The following is a 12,610-nucleotide window of genomic DNA, read 5'->3' on the forward strand; positions in this document are numbered from 1 at the left end:
GAAATCTCATTGGTTTCTTCATTTAACTCTTTTCCCTATTTTTCTACATTGTCAAAACCATGAAATGTATACATGTAGAAAAAAATAGAACTTTATTTCTTATAAAGGGTTACAGTCTGCAGGCTGGAGCCTCTGGCCAAAGCCAAAAGCAAGCACTTCAGAGACAAAAGGGAGAGGCTGAGATTTATGCCCAACGAGATGAGCCATACGTATACATTTAGTAGGTTATAGGATAATCTTATGAATATTTATGAGGCCCTAATGTATGCATAGTCAGTAATCATACATGTTACATACAACCCATGTTCACTGTGGGATGGAGACTAACATTAAAATGTAGTAAAATTGGACTGTGTACCTCAAAAGATGAAACACGGGGCACAAAGACACTTGGTGTGCAGTCTCTGTAAACCGGCCAGAACCGGCTGCGGTCTGCCGTCAGTTATGAGGACGGAGTGCTTTGTAAGGCTCAACACTTGTCATGGGGAAACTGCGTTGAGGGAAGGGGGTTCGCCACGTCAGGCTGTCTGTTGAAGTTGAGGAAGAAATCTTCCAGACACAGTTTTCAGGAACTGGTTTTAGTTTAATTGTAGGAAAGAAAGTCTTGAGGCAGTTATCGAGGTGGGGGAACGTTGGGTGTGACTGACCTCTTGCCTTGCCAAAGCTGTAGAATCCTGGTTTTTAATGTTTTCTGGGGTCTCTTTTACCACAATGAGTCTGTTTTGTTTTGCCTGGGGGCCTAGGGGCTTTATTTTTATTTTACATCTTCTTCATAGCAGTGAATTCCTTCAGATATATTATTTTACTTCTAAATATTACTTCTAAAGTTCAGGGAGAAAAACAATTTAGAAGAGGCCCTAAAATTCAAAGAATTTGGGGAAAGCTTTGAAACGATATGAAGGATCAACTAATCACACTTTCTTTCCAGTGCTTAGATTCTTCCTGTGACATCCCCAGCCCATATTTGATTACCTCCAGGCACAGAGAACTCACTACTACCCGGAACAGCTCAGTCCACTGCATGGCAGCTCAACACTCCTGAATGGGCAGTGGAGACAGGAGAAGCCCACGTAGGAGGGGCTTCTGAAATAAGACTCCTATCTACCCCTAAAATTACTGCAGTGGTTATATGGATTACTATATATGAAAATACTTTAACTTCTATGAAGTTGTGGTAACATTTAGAGCTGATGGAATTAAGTTACAGTTGCTGGACACAAGAATAGATTAAGGAAAGGGGTTCCTCCTGCCCAATTCTGAAGTGAGCAATCCAGGCTGATGGGACACAGGAACCCAGGTTCCTTTCATCCTATTATTTGCCCATCCCACAAGGCATCGTCCTTGCCTACGAGGTCAAATTTGGGGCCTACTCTAGCCACACTCCTGCTGGACTCAGGAACAGAAAAGAGAATAAGTCCAGGACATTTTCCTTTAAAGCAAATGATATGGCAGTCACACACTTCAATTCTGTTCCTGCCCCTGTGGCAGAAGCCAGCCACGGGGCAGCCTGGTGTGGCTACAGCCCCAGAGCTTCAAAGGGAGTTGGCAACGATAAGAAGGGAACGGATGGCATGTGACAGAGATGGCATTTGAAAGATTTCCAGAAAGCCTGAATTTCTACTGTGAGTCCCTTATCGAGATTTCGTCCCCATCACACCACCTTTATAATATGCTTGAAGAGGACCAGCCCCCACAAGAAGAGTGGTACTCTCTTTTCTCAACAATGACCCAACTTTTCTTCTGACCTTACCAACACATACATTTACTCCGTAAAATATAAGGTGTTGAGGTAGGGTGAGTGGAGGGGGCCCTAAATGCTGATTAGGCAACTGGGGAGGAAAAGGAGGTTTCGGCTGTAACTGCCATCCTTTAAATCTACAATTCTATGCTCTTCAAAAGCCTTGTAATTTTCTGGATCTGGAAGCTGGGCTATTTTAGGGTCACTGGATTTATTTCACTTGGTGCCTGAACTGACTTGAAACAAGTGTGTGTGGAAAAGAGCTATTTTGAGAAGGAATAAACCGAGACTGCCCTGATGACGGAATATGCAAGCTGGTGGGTCTTGACTCCTTAAAGGATTACAAAATTAATTTGATTGGTTCCAATCTTTATAGAACCACCCCAATCAGGAACCTTTCCGTCCTGCCAAAAGGCCCCCTCATGTGCTCTCCCAATCAGTACCCCATGCAAAGGTAAATTCGATGATATTTTTAAACATGGGTCGTGTTTAAAAGAAATGGACACTCGGAAGGAGAAAGCACACTGGGCAGAAGGTTATTCCTGGGGCTCCACCCCCTGCTCCATCAAGTCCTTTGAGCATGAGCTAGGCTCTGAGAAGTAAGAGACAGGAACCAGCTGGTCATGTCCACGTGGCCTCAGAAGCCGAGTACGTGACGGTCACCAGATGCCTAGGCAGGCTCCCTTGAAATGGCAGGGCTGCTGTCCAAAATCCTGCTGGGTCATTGCTATTTACAGGCAACCTTCCCGGCGTGCGGTGGATATCCCAAGTAGGACTATTTTTAAGCTATGGCTTGCCTGCTGTGGGTTAAGCTGGTGTGGACAGAAAGCGAGATGATTTAGCCGTCTACTGCAGATGGCCTGATCTTGAACAGAAACGTGACTGTAATTGTCCCTGGATCTAGGCCCCAGACAAAGACGCTGGAAAGAGGTCCCTCCAGCCCCTGGCTCAGGGCCCGGTCAGCTGCTGGAGCCAGGCAGCTTGAGATATCCTCCTCTCCGACCTTGGCTTGAGGGGTTCATCCTCCAGAGCTTACCAGGGCCCCAAGGCTGGTACACCTGAGAGAAGAGGGAAACAAATCCCCCAACAGATACGCAATTTCACCCGCTGGGCCTTCCATTCTGAGATCCAGAGCCCTGGCAGAGGAGCCTTCAGGACCAGGCCTGGAGAGCAAGATTGGCTCCTCCTTTTACGTTTCAGAGAAAGGGCAGGTGCTATAAAGAGCCAAGCGCCCAGGGGCCTGCCTTCAAAGGTACAGCTGTGGGGGCCGGTGCGCCCGGAGGTCTGCGCTGGGATTGGCGAGGTCCTCTGGCCCCGCCCCGCCAGGGAGGCTTTTCCTGGCCGGCCCGGCCAGCTCGCCCTACATACACTTCTTGGCTGTGTGCGCTCGGCAGGACGTGGGAGACTCCGGCTTCAAGGTCGGTGAGTCCGTGAAACTCTGCTTTATTCCTCCAAAGAGGGGTCATGGCTAGAGCCAGTGTGAAGGGCCTTGGAGGAGTGGATGCAGGGCTGTGGACCGGGACCCTGTCAGGACGCTGACGGCGAGGAGGCAATGGTGACTCGCTAAAGCCAGCAGAGCGCCAGCCCTTGGCCGAAGCGCCCCCTCCCCCCTGCCCACAGGTGGGAGCAGCTCAGCACCAGGAGCAGAACAAATCAGCACGCTGCCTGCAGGGTTTCTTTTTGGTAGTGAATCAGGAATTTTTCTTGATTTGGAAAAAAAAAAAAAAAAAAAATCTAAAGGCTGTATTTTGACGCTAAGTTTGGGACAACTTTAAACTTCAAATGTCTTTCCCTTGTAATTTAGAGTCTAATCCACTGATTTCTGGGAATGTTTTTCCCCAGTAGTCTCAGTCTCCAAAGACGTGTAAATCAGTGACTTGGGATGAACTAACTAGACAATTAAAATTTTGAGAAGCTATTTACTAATAAGCCCAATAGCCAGGCCCAGTTTAAACTGGCAAATAGTACTGCTAGAGATTCAGTTTTGCCATCACTAACATTAATACATTGATAATGAGCCAAGTAACTATCTCCCCTCCCTGCCATCCTTACCTTTCCCACTGGAGGTTAATTTAAAAAAACAACAAAAACCTGTGGAATTGGCCCCATGTGTTGCACCTGGGCAGAGGCCCATTCTTTGCTAGCTTGCTTGCTTGGTAGTCCTGGGGTTAAAATCAGTCCTGTTCTTGTCCCTCAAGTGGTCTGCCTTCAAATGCTCTCCTCCGAATGTGAGGAAGAGTGACATTTGACAAACAGAGCAAAACCTTTAGGTCTCCTCAGTGCCGCCCATTAGACCTTTCAGAAAGTGTTGCCAGGCTCGTGACCCCTCACAGTGTCAGCCGAGTCAAGTGAGGGGCAGTTAGTGCCCTCAGGACAAGGTTACACTAGGTACACCAGTGCGCTGTTTCCAGAACGGCTGCTTTTCCTGTCTACGGCTCTCACATTTTCTCTGTTCTGAATTCGTGTCCTTGGTCTGTTCTGTCTATCCTCTCAGGGAGGTGAGCACGGCCACAGCATGTGGCCTGAGGCTTCCTGACAGGCTCTTCCAGGAGGCTCTGGGCCTTGTTTGGCGGTGTGAGCACCTCACCTTCCTCTGCGTTGATAGGCACCTTCTCCAAAGACCCCAGACTTTGGAGTTAATCATGCCTGTGGGTTAAGGCACTGTCCCAGCAAAGCACAGGAGTGCCACATCCACCCCATGGACTCTGCCAGCCTCATGACCAAATCACCTCATAAGGAAATGGCCCATAGCCAGGTCAGTTTTCCTAAGGAAACCATGGGTTGGGGGAGTGCTATACAGAATGAGGAGTCCTGGGGTTTCGGACACAGGAGGGGGACTGACTTTGCCCCTAGCTCAGAGGCCCTGGGCCTCCATCTCTGCCATAGTCTAGAGCAGGCTCCATTTGTCTTCCCAAAGGAAGCCCCGTAGAGCCTGTGTCGAGCATTCTCGGAGCTCCTGCCCACAGCCAGGAATCCAGCAGCAACCCATGCTGAAGGTGACTGCTGGAGGTCACACCAACCCTGCCTGGGAAGTCTCAGAGACTCCCTCCCTTGGGCGGGGAAGAAGGCAGCCCACTTCTTCACAGCACTTAAAAGGACTAGATGGCTCCTACCTTCCTGTTTCTTGAAAACAATTTACCCCTTGAGAGACAAGTCTGGTAATAGTTCCATGCCTTCATCACAGGCGGCCTGGGAAAGGCCTGTTTTACGGAGTAGGATTCTAAATATCTCCTGCCTAGGACTATTTGCTGAGTAGATCAGTGATGCCAAGAGTGCCCATTAAGGTTGGCTGTGTACCCAGTGGTTGTGAGGTAACGTAAACCCTTTGCTGTCTTAGAACTGGGAGGGGAGAGGCATTTTCTGCTGGCCTAGGAGCCTGGCATCGTGAGAATTTGTTCAGTGTGTTCTGTGGAGCTGGTCCAAGCCCAAGGACGTCCTCTGTTTTGGGGTAGCTCTCTGGATGGAAAGATGACATGTGGTCCTCCTCCTGGCCTTCCACCTGCCCTCTGGCTGAGGAGTTCAGACACAGGGACACTGAATGGCTGGACCAGAAACAAGTCTGAGTCAGCAGAAAGGCAGACATGGTCCATCCGGGAAGCCCAGGAAGAGCAGCGGGCTCAGGCTGGAGGCAGTGACAGAACCCAAGGCCTCCCTTTCACTTTCCAGGATGTCACAGAACCAGAGAAGACCATTAGACCGGGATCTGAACTCCCGGTATGCCTGCCTGGGACCAAGAAATGTGCAGCTTGTAGCCACTTAACAAAAGGGCTTGATGCAGCTGTCCTTGTTTTTTAGTGGGGAGGGTAGTGTAGGAACAAACAGGATATTATGGCTTTTGGTTCTCTCTGGCTGTGCTCTTGCACCTTCCCATCACCCCAAATCTCCCTGGCTTGGAGCCCAGGTATTCTGCTAATTTTAGCCTAGATGCTGTAAATGTTTTTCAATTCAGGAGTCATAGCGGTGTTCCAGGTTAGGGAAACTGAGGCAGACAGCTTCTATGGGGTGAAAGCTGGAGACTCCCTTCCTCCTCACACTGGCACAGCATCCCTAGCAAGGCCTGGCAGGCACATGGAGCAGCTAGGGTCAGAGTGGAGCGGGCAGAAATATCCCTGGCACTTGGGCTACTTCAGCAGGGGCCTGAGGACAGGGAAAGAGAACGAGTTTATAATCTGCAACTCTAGGAGGAGTGATGTGCCCTGAGGTGACAATCCTGTACGCAGGAGCTGCTGTGGTAAATGCAATTCTACGGTCTTCAGGGTGTGACCAAGTGGAATGACCTGTGGCACCACAGCTTTTAAGCCACAAGGGTGGGTTCCCTCCAACTGCTGGTCAGTGCAGGGCTGTATGTGAGGTGCTGGGGTCTGCAAGGAAGCTGAATCCAGGGCTAAAGACAAACCTGGGTTCAAATCCCAGCTCAACTAGTGTGCTGGTACTGAAACCTGGGGCAGGTCACTTCTCTTGAGCCTCAGTTTCCCCATGCACAAAATAAAGCATACTTGGCAGGATTGTTACATAGACTGATAGTGTTTGTAAGGTCCCTTGCATAGCGCATGGCTCATGATAGGAGCTCATAAATGTTAGTTCAAAAAGAAGACAGAAGGTTTGACTCAGTTGGTGTACAGGATATTCCAGGTAAAAGAAAACACTCAAGCAAAGGCTCAGAGGTGGCAAAGTGAAGGACCTGTTTGGTGATGCCAAGAAGTCATTGGAGACACTGTTGGAGGGGTCGAGTCTGGAAGAAGAACTGGGGAGCCCAACTGGTTAAATCCATTTTGTGAACCCTGATGTTGGTTTTCAGAAGATGATCAGTAGATCTGAAAGTATGTGATAGACACCTTTGAAGTCTTGACTGCAGAGATACAAAATACAAATTGAATGAAGCCAGCTGTGGTGGAGGGCAGGTGGATCACTTGAGGTCAGGAATTCGAGACCAGCCTGGCCAACATGGCAAAATCCCATCTCTACTAAAAGTACAAAATTAGCCACATGTGGTGGTGGGCACCTGTAATCCCAGCTACTTGGGAGGCTGAGGCAGGAGAATCGCTTGAACCCGGGAGGTGGAGACTGCGGTGAGCCGAGATCGCACCACGGCGCTCCAGCCTGGGTGACAGAGCAAGACTCTTTCTCAAATTAAATGAAACATTTAAATGCTAAAAATGTAAGCTAAAATCAAAAAGCATTCAGAAAGGGGCAGGCCGAGTGCTGGCTGCAGTAATCAGGTGTGGCTTCAGGGTGGGAGTGATGATGATCCCATAGCCTTAGGGTCATCAAGGGAAGGGACTCACATTTATTCAGTGCCTACTGCAGCCTGTCCCGTCGTCTTCACAACACCCCACAGGGAGACCTCATCATGCCCATGATGGGGAGGAGCCGCTGAGGCTCAGGTGGGCACCATGCAGCGTTCCTACACCTAGCGGGGCCTGGTAACATCCTGTAATCCGGGAGCTTTTTCTCACTATACATGTGAGGGCCCCATTCTTGAAGAGACTCATTCAAAAAGGTGGAGCCTAGAAATGCAAAATTTTAACACACATCAAAATTTTCTTTTTTAGGTTTTTACTTTTTTATCATAAAGGTAACACATGCTTATTTTTACAAATGATATAATACAGAGTTCCATTAAGAGAAAATGAATCTGCCTTCTCCAAGTCTGTTACTCTGAAGCAACCCTTTTAGCAGTTTGATGAATATTCTTCAAAACTTTTATGTTCATACAAATATATGAAAATGTATATGTACATACATCATCGCTACAAAATTGCAACCACTCATATTCAGTTCTAAGCAAGTTTTTCTTTTCCTTTTAACCTAAAAGGGTGTCACCGATGGGTATCCAGGTAAGTGGAGGCAGTTTTAACTCCTTTAATAGCTGCAGAATGTTTCACCATCTGAATGCACCAGCATTTGTTGAGTGGCAGTGCTGGGCTTCTCAACACAGATTTTATCTGTGGCAAAATCTCTTCTCTAATCCATAGCAGACCCACACATTTGTAAAACGTGATAAAGTGCAACTATTAGAAGCACAGAAGAAGGCCGGGCGCGGTGGCTCACGCCTGTCATCCCAGCACTTTGGGAGGCCAAGGCGGGCGGATCATGAGGTCAGGAGATCGAGACCATCCTGGCTAACACGGTGAAACCCCGTCTCTACTAAAAATACAAAGAATTAGCTGGGCATGGTGGCGGGCGCCTGTAGTCCCAGATACTCGGGAGGCTGAGGCAGGAGAATGGCTGAACCCAGGAGGCGGAGCTTGCAGTGAGCAGAGATAGCGCCACTGCACTCCAGCCAGGGCGCCAGAGTGAGACTCTGTCTCAAAAAAAAAAAAAAAAAGGTAGAATACACAGGCATGCAAAATGCCGGCTCAAAATTTAAAAAGTAAAATGACTATCAAAGCGCTGTAGGTGTTCTAAATGCTTACTCTCAATTCCTGTACTTACGTCGTCATGAACTGCTAACAGCCCACAGACCACACTTCGGCAGCACTGGTCTGGGGTCAACCTTCCATAAGTTGAATAAAATCACTCTTCTGCGAGGAACCTTGTTGTCACTTTTCACCGCCTCCAAATTCAAGTCCCAGGTCTCACAGTTTGTTCCTTTGGCTATGGCTCCAGTGCCATCGTACTTCGGCTCCAGCCTGTCTCAGCTAGTCCTTGCCCTGCCTCTGCCACTCATGGCTCCTGCCTCTGCACATTCTGTCCACTGTATCTGGAAAGTCCTCCCTTTATCCACCGGATGAGGTGAAGTGATAGCCCCAAAGATTTTTCATTTCCTCTAGAAAGCCCTCTCTGACCCACCAGGGAAATTTGGGTCTTCTCTCCTCTTTACTATTTTTGCTCTTGTCCTTTGCATTATAGTGGTAGGTTTTTACAGTGATCTGTCTCCCCTACCAGGCTGTACCCTGAACTTGATAAAAGCTCCTTGAGGGCAGCCCCAGTATCTGACACAGGGATTGATTCTCTAACATGTGTTGAGCAGATGGAGGGATGGATGGTTGGATGGATGGACAAACAGATGGATGAAAGAGCTTCCAGGCTTAGCTCTCAGGATGTAACATAATCTTTGCTGTACACAGGCCATGAACTTGGTGGTTGGCCTTGCCATGTTCAAATCCATCCCTGGTAGAACAGGTGTTCTGCTCTAGACTCTAGAATCTGTCAGGATTGTCCTGAACCTTGGTTTTCCTTGAGGCCCTCTAGGGTAGGTGGCCACCACAAATTCCAGGCACACTCCTAGCTTAATTCAACTCACCAAATTTCAGTAGAATTATCTTTCATAGAGTCCCTCAGAGGCAAATTTGTATTAGTGACAGTGGCCCAGGATGCTGTGTCCTCATCCTTAAGAATCTGGACTAGGAATAGAACAGGGGACACATTTAGTCCTTGTTTTTCAGCAGCATTCAAGGGTAGGCTAAGTCTGCTGTGGGCTGAGGGCAAGGGCCATTTCCCCAGCTGGAAGATGCCTGGAAAGCAGCTGTTGGGAGGGAGGAGTGGGGGCACACAGCATCCATAGTCCTCCATTGACGCACATGGGTGTGCAGGGGTCTATTCGTTGTTTCCACTGGAATCCTGTGCAGTGTGTGACCTGGTCCTAGTCCCAGGGCAGGTGTAGGCATGCAATACAATGCTTTGGTATGGTTAAGACCTGACAAGGCTCCTCAAACAACATCGCTGAATGGTCTGTCCCATAGCCGACCATGCCCTCCCAGAACCCCCCAACAGGCTCTGGCTCCCCAAGTAGACCACAAATCACACACAATTTCTAGTTGCCCAGCAGAGGGCCCTGGTTGAGTGTGGACTATGACTGCTGGCCAGAATCCCAGCGCTGCCACTCACAAACTGTGTGGTCCTGGGTGAGTTATTTTGCCTTTCTCTCCCTGCATCTGCTCACTTGTAAAATGGGAATAACACGAGCATCTACTTCCTGGGTCTGTAGTGAGGATTAAATGGAGTAATACTCATAAAACTAATAGAACCCAGTGCTCAGCCCATAGGGTTTTTCCTCAGACTAAGGACTGGAAAAACTGCCACACAGTAGGTAGTCATCAGATGAGTAAGTAGACAAATACTATCTCCACCCTCTCCTTGCCGCCTCTTTCCCCTCCTTCCAATGCTGCCCACCATGGCTTCTCCCTACCTGAAGCATATCAGTATCATTCACTCACTTGCCCTTGACTCACATGACCCACTGATCGCCTGTAACTCTGTGGTGAGTGGTGTTCCTGCGAAGGAAGGCCCCAAGGGCCATCCCCTGGTTCTGCTTCCCCTCAGTGCTACCTGGAAGGACACCTATGTGCTGTGGGCATTTTGGCCCCATACTTAGCCTCCCCTCGGCATTCGCCTGTGGAAACCCTGCTTGAGAGAAAACACTCAGCATTCCTGAGAGATCAGGGAGCATCTGAGGCAGCTAGAACTCTCTGGCAGCTCCATTCCTTGGGAGACAAAGGGGTTGACCCCATCTAGACATGCTGTAATACTTGTACGGTAAACCCTAGTGAGTGAAAGAATCTTTATTTAAATGAGTGCCTGATGCAGAACACGCGATACATGTGATTTCCCTTTAGCTGTGTGACCTTGGGCTGTTAGTTAAAGTCTCTGTTTTTGAGTTCCCTCCTCTGTGACATGGGATACTTGCTTCTTGGGATTGTTTTGAAAAAAGTACCTTGCCCTTGAAAGTACTCTGATTTTGTTTTCTCTCCTTATTGAGATATGAAAAATGTTATAATTAGTTATCCAGTAAAATGGGTTGCTTTGGCAAGTGGTGGGATCCCCAGCACTGCTGGTATTTAAGGAGAGCCTAGGGAAAGGGATGCCTGAATTTCAGCTGAGGTAAATAACCTCTAAAGTCTGTCGGGCTCCTGACATTCATTCACTCACTCACCAGACATTTAATGATAACCTATCATGTGTGGGCCAGCGTGCTTTGAGAACCAAGAGAAACTGTGGCCCAGTTCTACATTCATTGGGTCTTGTCCCTCTGAAGTATAGGATGGACCCAGTGATTGTCCCTTGTCCCTTTGATGCGTGGAATTCCCAGTGATTGTCCACCCGACTGGAGCCTTGCTAAGCTTCATACACTGTGCCCTCCAGCGCGTGGAGGGAGGAAACCAATTCATGCTCCTCGTGAATTCCAGAATGTTACCCCCACAAGCCCATGCAAAAAGTGGAAGAGCTTCTTCCTTTTCCTTAGAGCATTTCCTTTAGAAAACTTGTAAATTATTTTGCTGCCCTTTTGAAATGTATATAAATCTTTTAAAAAGCTAAGTAAGTCTCCAGTCGATTTTACAACCTAGGACTCTTTTCCTGCAAGGGTCTGGAAGCCATCTCTTTGAAAATGTAGACATCAAGGAAGATGGCTCCCTACGTCCCACTGTCAGTGGGAGGGCAGTGGGTAGTAGTTTCATTTAAGCACCTGGCTCCAAGTTGTAAAACTACCTGCTGTCCTAGAGACTTCAGTTTCATTTTTCCTTTTGAGAAAGGCAATTAGTGAACACAAATGGCCACCCCAATTACCAGGTGAATTTAGGAGGAATTATGCTTGACAAATGGTGCTGTCATGTCCTCTTACTTGAGTTAGAGAACATGTATGTAATGAATGGGTCCTATTTGCTTGCTTATATAAAAGGGTGGGATGTCTTTCTGTCTTTGCAATCTCCTTAGCAGAATGCTAAAGATACGCATCACTAGTTTCATGTTTATTCAATAATAAAATTTTTTTTCTCTCCTATATTTTATGGAGAGGAAATTCTGGGGTGGTAGGAAATTTAAATTGTTTCCCCAACACCCAGCACTTGCTCGTCATCTGAGTTCCTTCCCTATCTGCCTGCTCAGTCAGAACCCCTTAAAAAAAAAAAAAAAAAAAAAAGAAACAGAAGGACATGCACATTTATGCCTTGTACTCTGCTGGCTTTCATCTGTTATCTCTGGGGTAGTCTCTGCTGTGTCACACACGGACATCTCTGAGGATGGGCACAACGAGCTCCCAGGGTTCAGACAGCCTGTCATGGTCAAAATGTCAGGAGCCTGCACTGGGTCACCCTAATTTGCAGATATCAGAAAACAAAGCAGGTACATGCTCAAAACCAGACTTGACAGTCTCACCTGGTGGCTTTTATTGATAGGATTTCAAAATCCATGTCTGAAAGAAATGTATGTCACATCATATAAGTAGATTTCGTTCAAAAGTTTGTGGGGTTTGTGAGCCAAAGATTTATTCATTTCTTGTGTTTCAAGTACTCTTTGATGACATCCTTGGCGTCTGACTCCTTGCCATAGTCCTTAACTACTACACAACTACAACCAACCACTTTACAGGGTTTCCCCTCTCTGTCAATTTTGCAGAGGCCGCCTACTCATTCCCCTAGTTTCTTGTCGTCAACCTTAATTAGGTTGACTTGGTGTTCAGCACAAAGGGCCTCGACCAGCTTGACATACATAGGCTCATCAGAGTTGGATGCAAGTACACAAAGAAGGGGTTGGTTCTGGTCGCCCAGCATGCCAAAAAAGCCAAACATTGATGCTGGGATTTGTAGTGAGAAAAAGGCGTTTATTGCCGGGTGCCAAGCAAGAATGGGTACCTAGCGCTTAACACCTGAGCTCCCTGCTAGCTTATAAGCAAGGGTTTTTAAAGCAGGAGTGAGGGGGTATCCATAATGAGTTAAGAGCTAGGGAATGTCTGGAACTTCCTTATCTATTTTTTGGTTTCAGTCTTTCTGAGGTCTATGACAGTGGTCCGCATTTTCCATCTGGTGTGGGAATTGGTTTCTGAAAAGCAATGCAAGGGCATATGTCAAGATGCTGTCTTTAGTTTCTGCAGGGAATCATTTTGTGGCTCTGACTTGGGGTGGCTTTTAAGTTATTATCTTCTTGTTTAGCAGG

General features: G+C 47.6%; 1 protein-coding gene across 2 annotated transcripts in view; it reads left to right on the top strand.

The window, feature by feature from the left end:
• Window positions 1–3,104: 3,104 nt before the first annotated feature.
• The window catches only part of CKMT2 (creatine kinase, mitochondrial 2), a 32,439-nt gene continuing 22,933 nt past the window's right edge, over window positions 3,105–12,610 (top strand). Inside the window, exon 1 of one of the 2 annotated variants that reach the window (XM_023214963.2) lies at window positions 3,105–3,160. The gene's annotated coding sequence lies outside the window, so the exon portion shown is untranslated. The remainder of the gene's footprint in view (window positions 3,161–12,610) is intronic. The other variant, XM_023214962.3, reaches the window with a different exon arrangement.

This window comes from Piliocolobus tephrosceles, chromosome 4 (genome assembly GCF_002776525.5).
Source record: "Piliocolobus tephrosceles isolate RC106 chromosome 4, ASM277652v3, whole genome shotgun sequence".
Lineage (NCBI taxonomy): Eukaryota > Metazoa > Chordata > Mammalia > Primates > Cercopithecidae > Piliocolobus > Piliocolobus tephrosceles.